We start from the raw sequence: 10,754 nt of genomic DNA on the forward strand, positions 1-10,754 counted from the left end.
TCAGTGGCTTCTGAGATTTCAGAGCTGATCTCAATTTTGTGTAGAACTGATGTCTGAATTGCTATCAATCCTATGTACATTGACTTCAGTTTAGTGTATTGACCTTCAGTAGCACAGAAGAGCCTTTTAATATGAAACTCAGACCTGAACACAATCACTGCTGATCCGCACTTGGCTGTCCTCAGTAGCTGCTAAGATTTCATAACTGTATATTACTGTTCTCAGTAGCTACTGAGATTTCAGCTCTCAGCAGTTTAGATCTGTGTAATTAAATCCCGTCCCTGATTTCAGCAATATAAAGAAGAGGAATTTGTAAACTGTTGTTCTACTCAGAGATTACTGAATTCAGACCTGTTTGTAAATTGCTACTGAATTCTGTATATTGAATAAAATGTTGATATGCTTTTAGTTAGCTGCATTTATTTATTTTAGAATGTAGGTTTGTATATTCCAATACTTCACTTTACATTTTCAGTTGTAATAGGATTAGTTATTTATTTTCTTTTGTGAATATTGGCCTTTTTATTGCTTTGACCTTTACAGTTTATGACAAGCAGACCTGAACTGGAAGAGATCCTTTATGACCCGGAGATTGAACGGACTCTCCGTGTCCGTTTGAGAGCTGCTAAGCAAGTCAGACAAGAAGCACAAGAAATGGCTGAACAAAGAACTATGATGGATTATGCCAAGCCTACCCTCACCGGGACTGTCTCCAGCATTATCAGGCCAACTATTGCTGCCAATAACTTCGAAATTAAACCGGCCATAATCCAAATGATACAAAATACGGTTCAGTTTTGTGGTATGGCCCATGAGGATCCGAATGCCCATATTGCTAACTTCTTGGAAATCTGTGACACCTTCGAACACAATGGGGTAAGTGATGATGCCATCCGGCTGAGGTTATTCCCATTTTCTTTGAAGGATAAAGCCAAAGCTTGGTTGAACTCATTACCGGCAGGATCTATAGCCACATGGGACGAAATGGCCAGCCGTTTTCTCTCTAAATATTTTCCCCCTTCTAAAACTGCTAAAATGAGGAATGACATCACTACTTTTTTCCAGCAAGAGGGGGAATCTCTCTATGAGTCCTGGGAACGTTACAAGGAGCTACTAAGGAGGGTTCCTCACCATGGCCTTCCGATTTGGCTGTAGGTGCAAACATTTTATAATGGTCTGACCGATTCAAACAAGACCATCTTAGATGCAGCAGCTAGGGGCTCCATAAACAATAAGACTCCCGAGGTTGCCCATGCACTCATCGAGGAGATGGCAGCCAATAACTACCAATGGCATTCAGAAAGGACACCAGTTAGAAAGCAGCATGGCCTTCATAATGTGGATACATACACAGCTCTCTCTACACAAATAGGAGCACTTAGCAAAAAATTTGATGAGATGCAGATGGCAGCTATGCATATACAGTATGATAAGTGTGGGGGAGGCCATGATAGCACTGAATTCCAAGTTGGCAGTCAGACTTTTCAGTCCACAGAACAAGTAGACTTTGTTGGCAACTTTACAAGACAGCCAGGAAATCAGTACCATCATGCCCATAACCCCGGATGGAGAGGCCACCTGAATCAGCATGCACCTAAGCCTTTCCACCAAAACTTCTATCAGCCGGAACCGAAATCTAACTTGAAGGAGCTGATGACCAAGTTCATAGCTAGTGCGGAAAATATATTTCAGAAAAATGAAACATCGATAAGGAACTTGGAAACTCAGGTTGGGCAGCTGGCACAGATGATTTCAGAAAGGGCTCCGGGTACCTTACCTAGTAACACCATGGTAAACCCAAGGGAACAAGAGGCTATTGGGAGAATTCCCAATTCAGATACTTAGTCATAAACTGTCTTACTTGCTTTTTGTTTTTATTTTTCATAGCATTTAAGTTTAGTTAGTTTTTCTTAGAATTTAATTGAATAAAGATACTGATCTCCTCTTCTAGTTTGCAAGTGATTTCTAGCAGAAGAAGTTTTCCACCGACAACATATTGCAGAATTTAAGAATGATCTTCAGGGAAGTCCTCTAAATACCTCCTATTACTTGATGATGCTCTTGCTAGTTTTATTGTTACTGCCTAACACTACGAACATTGAGGACAATGTTCATCTTAAGTGTGGGGGAGTGAGCCCGAGGCTAGGGTATGGGGGCTGAAACCATGCACCCCAACACACATATGCAGGCAATGACATAACCAAAAAAAAAAAAGACTTGAACCTCTCAAGTTCATTACTATTTATTTGATGATTTTTTTTTTAAGAAGGAATTCAATGAGTTGAGGGAGACTGATGTACTTGTTAAGTTTTTATTCTTGTGAATGACCCAATTTGATATATGCATGAGAAAAGGGGAGCTGAATATGCCTTTCAGCATGACTAGCCCTAACTTCCTTCATGTGTATGGAAGCCCTTGATTTCATTGTTAATGGTCAAGAGAGCTAGTGCACATCTGAAGTGCTAATTCTTGAGGTTCAATAATTGCAAAGAAGGACAAAAGCCCAAATTGACTCCGCTATTCTGAGCTGAATAGTAAAACTAGCAGCTTAGAACATGAGTCCTATTTACCTACCTCAAGCAAGTGACCAGTGTGAGATGGAGCATAAGATGCACTCACACCAAAAAAAAAAGAGAGAGAAAAGTGTGTGAGATGGAGCATAAAATGCACTTACACCGAAAAAAAAAAAAAAAGAAAAGGGTGAGATGGAGCATAAGATGCACTCACCCCTAGAATTAAGAAATTGTGGTGATAGCTGAGGTTCAAAGGGGCACTCTAAAGTTGAACTCTCATTAAGATTCAGTTACAGATGTGAAACTTAGTGAAATTTGATTATTAACCTTGACAATTAAGGAGCTGATTTATATATGAATTAGGAGTGAAGGCTAGACTATGATGAAATTCATATTCTCCTTTCCTTGGATCTGATACATATCTTAAATGGTAATTTACAAGAATAAGAGTTGAGCACTTACAAAAGTTCCCCGACTACTCAATGCATTTCTATCTTAAAAAGTTCACCAGGTAAATGGTGAGAATAGAAGGGGGGAATGCTAAGTTTGTGGCTGATGTCTTTGCTTGAGGACAAGCAAAAGCTTAAGTGTGGGGGTATTTGATGAACCTACAATTTATCTATATTCTATGAGGTTTTTGCATGAAATTTTATGATGGTTTAATTAAATTTTGCCTTAATTTAGCTTAATGCTAAGAATAAGTTCAGGGATAATCAATCCAAGAAAAGGAAGGAAAAAGGCAAGAAAAGAAGGTTCAAAAAGACCAATTTCAGTCCAGCCCGGTCATGGAAGCAAGAGAGAGCACTTCGGCCCAAAAAGAACAAGTGAATTCCTTGAGAAAACCCAAGAAAATAAAGCCTAGCTATGAGGAGAATTCGGCCCAGCAAGGAAGGCCCATTTTTAGCCCAAATAACAGCCTAGAGTGTATCCCACATGAGCTCAAAAGCAAGCTAAGTTGTAGCCCAAATAGCAGCCCAAAGGGAGCTAGGGGCGGCAACTTCTAGGAGTTTCTTGAAGAGAAGGAGGGAGCACTCTAGAAGGTTTATGAGGGGTGTAATACACCCCATTCTAGAGGCTTCAAGAAGGGGCAAGAGCCCCCTTGAAAAACTATATAAGGAGGCCTCTAGGAGGGGAGAAAGTTGTTCAATTGCTTGAGAGGAAGGCTCTCCCACTCTTAGAGGTTCGGCCACCTTGAGAGAAGAGAAGAGAAGAAGGCTAGGCGCAAGGAAGAAGAAGAAGAAGGGCTGAAGGAAGTTCAAGACAAGCAAGCTAGAAGAAGAAGGTGAGTTCGAATTGAGAGTTTGTGATTCAAAGATCTTCTGTAATAAATCATTTGTAGTTTCATTCTCTTTTGATTTGAATTCAGTTTCTTAGTTATATGTTCTTTCTTCTTTCTCCTTGTTTCCATTCTTCCTTGATGTATTTCAGCTTGTAAAATTTCAGTTCAGCAATCTAATTCTTTTTGATTCATTCAAATGATCATGCATTGTACTTGAAGTTTCTTGAATAATGGTGTGATTGCAGATCAATTCGGCCAACTAACCTTCAAAACTCAGATCTGAATTCTCAGATCTGAGATTGCAAGATCTGAATTGCTTGAAAGAGAATTCAGATCTGCAAATTTCAGATTGGGCGAATTAATCTACAGCTTGGAATTCCTAGAGTGCTTGAGAGAGACTCTAAGAATTCAGATCTACTATTCAAGAACTGAATTGAGTGCAAGGTTAGAGATAACTTGCACAATTCAGTTGGTGATCAATTCAGATTTGAATTGATGCCTTAGAAGTGTTTGAAGAAATGCATGCATGGGGATTAGATTCTTGCTAGAGATAGAAGAACCGTCACTCATGCATAGGATGAACATGCGCTTGAGAGAGGCTGTTCATGACCTTGGGGTTTCACCAAACCAAGGCTCAATCATGATTCATTCGAATGATCCAAATTGATAGATTGCTGAATTCTGAGATTGACATTTACTGCTTACTCTTCTAACCTGAATTGAAGGCAATTGGGCCAATGATTTAGATAGATTTTAATTTAGGATTTCTTAGCTTTCATTAGAGTTTTGATTTATTTGTTGATCAGATAAGAAATGTTCAATTTAGTATTGGTAATTGTTTCCTAAATCCTCGTGGGAACGATACTTCACTCACTACTTTATTACTTGAACGGCTAGTGCACTTGCTAGTGTCACAATGAGCCACACATCATGTTTTTGGCGCCGTTGCCGGGGATTTAGAGAAGCAATATTAAGAAACATTGAGCATTCTTAATCTGATCTCATTCAGCATTGCATTCATAGTTGGGTTAATTTGCTAACTTTTTCATTTCAGCTTGGACTGCAACTGCTGTACTACTGTAGTTATGTTTCTTCTTTCTTAAGTAGATTACTTTCTTTTTTTTTGTTTCAGTTTCATTTTAATAAAGGCATATTTGATTTCTATTCAATCTTGGTGTTGTTCCCTTCAAAATGAAAAAAAAAAAAGGAAAAAAATTCACATAAAGATGAGTGTTGCAGATCTGAGTTGCATTCGGCACTCAGATCAGCAGATTTCAGATCTGCAACACTCAGCCGAAAAGAGTTGCTTGTGTTTCAGATTTTATTATTCTTTTCTTTCATTACAAAAAAAAAAAAAAACAAATGAAAAAAAAAGGGGGAGATCTTTTGAACAACCAGAGGAGCAATTGAGAATTCGGATCAAAACTCAGATCTGAGTTCAGATCTGAATTCTGCTATTGCAGATCTGCAACAGTTCAGATCTGAGTTCCTCTGAACTCAGACCTGAACTGATGAAATTTTGAGGGGAATTGGGTGTCATCACCACCCCAATTCATCCTAGGGCACTTCTGCTATTCCCCAAAAACAATTTGGTAGCAATAACTGAAGGTAAGGCAATTGAGATTTCAGATCCGAACTCAGACTTGAGTTCAGACCTGAACTCTGCTATAGCAGAACTGCAATACTCAGAAAAAAAAAATCTGTTCTCAGCCCTTTATTATTCTTTTCTTTCGTTGCAAAAAGAAAAAAAATATATATTTAGATAGTGAAAAAAAAAAGAGAGAGAGAGAAAGAACCATGGAAACCAAGGATTCGGATCAGAACTCAGATCTGAGTTCTGCTGTAGCAGATCTGCAACAGTTCAGATCTGAGTTCTCTTGAACTCAGACCTGAACTGATGTAAATTTAAAGGATAATTGGGGGTTATCGTCACCCCAATACACCCTACAAAAAAAATCTGCTATCTCCCAAAAACAATTGGATAGTCATGGTTGAAGAAATTCGGATCTGCAACCACCTAGATCTGAACTGGGGTTGTGAACAGAGCAGGATACAGGGCATACTTTGCTGTATTAAATAACTTGTACTCCGATCTATCTAAGCTGATTTGGTTGAAGAAAAGTATATTTAATCTGAGAATTTTTTTATGCCTCAAGAGATTTCATGAAAAGTGGCACTTCCACACCATTTTTCTATTAGAGTTCAGACCTATAGCAGGGCTACTATAGCAGACCTGCTACAGCAAGACTGAACCAGGGCAGGTTTTGAACAGGTTTGTATTACAATTAACATTACTAAATTGGCATTGTGAATTGTCCTAGGCAGATCTTTGAAATTTTTTTTCAAGATAGATAGCTCTGATTTCAGCTGTGCATGAATAGAAAATCTAACAGATCTGAATGGGTGTGTGCAGCCGTGTGTACTACATTCCAATAAGTGTATACTCCATCAAGGGCTACATTGATGGAGCCATGTTTCTTCTCTTGATACTTGATTGTTCCATCCTTAGTTTCAGTTTTAATGTAGCTTATGCAAATCAAATTTCTCTTCTTCTTTTGGTTCTAAAAAAAAAAATATACAAATAAATAAATAAATAAATCTCAAAATGAGTTCAGATCTGAATTGCATTCATCAATCAGACCTGCACTCATCCAAAAAGATTTTGGTTGCATTGTTGTATTTTGTTTTAGTTTTCTTCCTTTAAAAAAAAAAAAAGGAAAGAAAAGAAAAATAGAAAAAGAAAAGAAAAAGAAAATAAGATCCCAGCATCCACACCATGGTGAATACAGGTCTGATTTCAGATTATTTTTTTCTACTGATTGATTTCGGTTTTGTGCAGATCTGTATACAGCATGTTTCATTGCTAATATCAGTAGGTTATCCTACTGAATTGCTCAGTTTTAGTATGGCTACTCCATCTGGTGTTTGGTGATGCATAGCTCATCAAAACAGTGGGCTCAGATCTGATATTTAGTAGCCTTCCAATATGGAAATCAGACCTGAGCACAACTGTACTGTTATCAGCAGCTGCTATTATATTTATTGTTGTTCTCAGTGGCTTCTGAGATTTCAGAGCTGATCTCAATTTTGTGTAGAACTGATGTCTGAATTGCTATCAATCCTATGTACATTGACTTCAGTTTAGTGTATTGACCTTCAGTAGCACAGAAGAGCCTTTTAATATGAAACTCAGACCTGAACACAATCACTGCTGATCCGCACTTGGCTGTCCTCAGTAGCTGCTAAGATTTCATAACTGTATATTACTGTTCTCAGTAGCTACTGAGATTTCAGCTCTCAGTAGTTTAGATCTGTGTAATTAAATCCCGTCCCTGATTTCATCAATATAAAGAAGAGGAATTTGTAAACTGTTGTTCTACTCAGAGATTACTGAATTCAGACCTGTTTGTAAATTGCTACTGAATTCTGTATATTGAATAAAATGTTGATATGCTTTTAGTTAGCTGCATTTATTTATTTTAGAATGTAGGTTTGTATATTCCAATACTTCACTTTACATTTTCAGTTGTAATAGGATTAGTTATTTATTTTCTTTTGTGAATATTGGCCTTTTTATTGCTTTGACCTTTACAGTTTATGACAAGCAGACCTGAACTGGAAGAGATCCTTTATGACCCGGAGATTGAACGGACTCTCCGTGTCCGTTTGAGAGCTGCTAAGCAAGTCAGACAAGAAGCACAAGAAATGGCTGAACAAAGAACTATGATGGATTATGCCAAGCCTACCCTCACCGGGACTGTCTCCAGCATTATCAGGCCAACTATTGCTGCCAATAACTTCGAAATTAAACCGGCCATAATCCAAATTTCAGTCCAGCCCGGTCATGGAAGCAAGAGAGAGCACTTCGGCCCAAAAAGAGCAAGTGAATTCCTTGAGAAAACCCAAGAAAATAAAGCCTAGCTATGAGGAGAATTCGGCCCAGCAAGGAAGGCCCATTTTTAGCCCAAATAACAGCCTAGAGTGTAGCCCACATGAGCTCAAAAGCAAGCTAAGTTGTAGCCCAAATAGCAGCCCAAAGGGAGCTAGGGGCGGCAACTTCTAGGAGTTTCTTGAAGAGAAGGAGGGAACACTCTAGAAGGTTCATGAGGGGTGTAATACACCCCATTCTAGAGGCTTCAAGAAGGGGCAAGAGCCCCCTTGAAAAACTATATAAGGAGGCCTCTAGGAGGGGAGAAAGTTGTTCAATTGCTTGAGAGGAAGGCTCTCCCACTCTTAGAGGTTCGGCCACCTTGAGAGAAGAGAAGAGAAGAAGGCTAGGCGCAAGGAAGAAGAAGAAGAAGGGCTGAAGGAAGTTCAAGACAAGCAAGCTAGAATAAGAAGGTGAGTTCGAATTGAGAGTTTGTGATTCAAAGATCTTCTGTAATAAATCATTTGTAGTTTCATTCTCTTTTGATTTGAATTCAGTTTCTTAGTTATATGTTCTTTCTTCTTTCTCCTTGTTTCCATTCTTCCTTGATGTATTTCAGCTTGTAAAATTTCAGTTCAGCAATCTAATTCTTTTTGATTCATTCAAATGATCATGCATTGTACTTGAAGTTTCTTGAATAATGGTGTGATTGCAGATCAATTCGGCCAACTAACCTTCAAAACTCAGATCTGAATTCTCAGATCTGAGATTGCAAGATCTGAATTGCTTGAAAGAGAATTCAGATCTGCAAATTTCAGATTGGGCGAATTAATCTACAGCTTGGAATTCCTAGAGTGCTTGAGAGAGACTCTAAGAATTCAGATCTACTATTCAAGAACTGAAATGAGTGCAAGGTTAGAGATAACTTGCACAATTCAGTTGGTGATCAATTCAGATTTGAATTGATGCCTTAGAAGTGTTTGAAGAAATGCATGCATGGGGATTAGATTCTTGCTAGAGATAGAAGAACCGTCACTCATGCATAGGATGAACATGCGCTTGAGAGAGACTGTTCAGACCTTGGGGTTTCACCAAACCAAGGCTCAATCATGATTCATTCAAATGATCCAAATTGATAGATTGCTGAATTCTGAGATTGACATTTACTGCTTACTCTTCTAACCTGAATTGAAGGCAATTGGGCCAATGATTTAGATAGATTTTAATTTAGGATTTCTTAGCTTTCATTAGAGTTTTGATTTATTTGTTGATCAGATAAGAAATGTTCAATTTAGTATTGGTAATTGTTTCTTAAATCCTCGTGGGAACGATACTTCACTCACTACTTTATTACTTGAACGGCTAGTGCACTTGCTAGTGTCACAATGAGCCACACATCAAAGAGGTCGCTCATATTCCACCTTCACTATCGTAGGAGGCGGTGGAGGTTAGGGGACGAGCTGTCTCGATGCTTGCATCATGGCAACAAGTTGTTCAACTTGTCACTGTAGGCTATGAAGCTCTTCATGAGACACAAGCTATGGTTACTAAGTTTCTTTCATGGGGAGGCGAGATGCGTCTAGAATGAGAACCCCTAAATGGAGAGTGAGGACCAAAGCAATCAAAGATGTTCTTATGAGGTATGATCACTTCTGTATGAAGAAGGAAAGAACTCAAAGGCTTTTTGTGCCAATTCCCATAGAGAACGCCAATTTAATGCTGTCAATGCAAAGGTGGACGGGCAACAAATAAATGTCCTACTAAGCTATATGAACTTATCTGAATTTGTTATAATAGACGAGCTGGGTAGGATGAACAGAAGAGCATTGAGAGAGATGCAAAATGTGAGTGGTGTGGTAAGGTTACGTACGAGGGTTTCCTTGAAAGACGAAGGAAAGCTGAGGGCAAAGGGTAGGCTAAAGGCTATAATGAATAGAATGTCCTCCCTCGTTATGACTCGGTCCTCCTTTTATAGTGAAGATCCTGAGGTTCCCAAATGAGTGAGCTAAAAGTGTTTGATTCCCAATAGGGAAGGGAATCTTTGATTCGGTGTCAAATGTCAAGAAACACTACTAGGGTTTCACCACATGTCTTATGACATATCTCAAGGACGAGGATTCCTTTCGTCTGAAGATTCTCATAAAACACGTGTGCTACTTCTTTTGCGAGTCTCTTAGATTGATGTGGCACGAATGACGTTAATGCTTGTCTCACATGTTTTTTATAATCTTATTGGGTGTTTTGTCATGCACGCCATTAGTGAAGCACATGTTTCTTTATTCGTTTTTGACCTGCAATGGGCTTGAGCTCACCGCAATTTTATGAAGGCTCTGAACTCATCGCAGCCTCACAGTGGTTTGTGTTTATTGTGCACATGTGTTGAATATAAGCTCATCACAGCATCATGATGACTTTATGCTCATCGTAGATTCATTTTAGGCTCTAAGTTCATCGCAAGTTGTGTAGACTCAGAATTCATCGCAAATTTGTGTCGAATTCTGAACTCGTCACAGGTACCTTTGTGGTGTTAGTTTAACACCTTTTGAGTTACTACAATCATAGTGATCAACATGTAGTTACACAAAGAAGCAAGTCAAAAGCCCCGAGGAAATTTTCCGAGAGAGACACTCCGAAACTCAAAATAAAACGAAGAGTAGGTCAGCTAGGCCAAACCGCTAAGAATGAGCTAATCTTAGCTGAGCAGAGCTGAAGTGCAAAAAGAGCAAGTGGCTGCAATGTTAAAAGTCGAGAGAGATACCTCATAAGACATGCCTTTAAATACCTGCTCAAGAGTGCCGTCATGCTCCTCGCTTCCAGGGACACATGGCATTGGCTAAGGTTCTCGAGCGATTCCCGCACTCCTGCCATGTGCCCCACTTCGTCCAGGGTTCTTGGGCGGTGCGACAATCGGTTCCGACGTATAACACTCCACGCTGCTGACCTGGTTGAGGACATGGCTCAGTCCCCGAGCCATATCATCTTCTATGTGGCATGTAAAACAGGCAGGAGTACGGCCACATCAACGCTAATAAGGTATGAAAATTGCCATCCTCACTTGTTCAGTTGTTCTCGAGGCCTTGGGCTTGGGCTTGGG

The 10,754-nt window shown here is 39.2% G+C and overlaps 1 non-coding gene across 1 annotated transcript; it reads right to left on the reverse strand.

The window, feature by feature from the left end:
- Positions 1–1,032: 1,032 nt before the first annotated feature.
- On the reverse strand, positions 1,033–1,139 carry LOC148848676 (small nucleolar RNA R71). Its single transcript, XR_016101583.1, has one exon. It is a non-coding gene; the product is annotated as a small nucleolar RNA R71 (small nucleolar RNA).
- Between the last annotated feature and the right edge of the window lie 9,615 nt (positions 1,140–10,754).

The sequence above is a fragment of the Nelumbo lutea genome, chromosome 6 (genome assembly GCF_056320005.1).
Source record: "Nelumbo lutea isolate HS-2025 chromosome 6, American lotus-T2T, whole genome shotgun sequence".
Lineage (NCBI taxonomy): Eukaryota > Viridiplantae > Streptophyta > Magnoliopsida > Proteales > Nelumbonaceae > Nelumbo > Nelumbo lutea.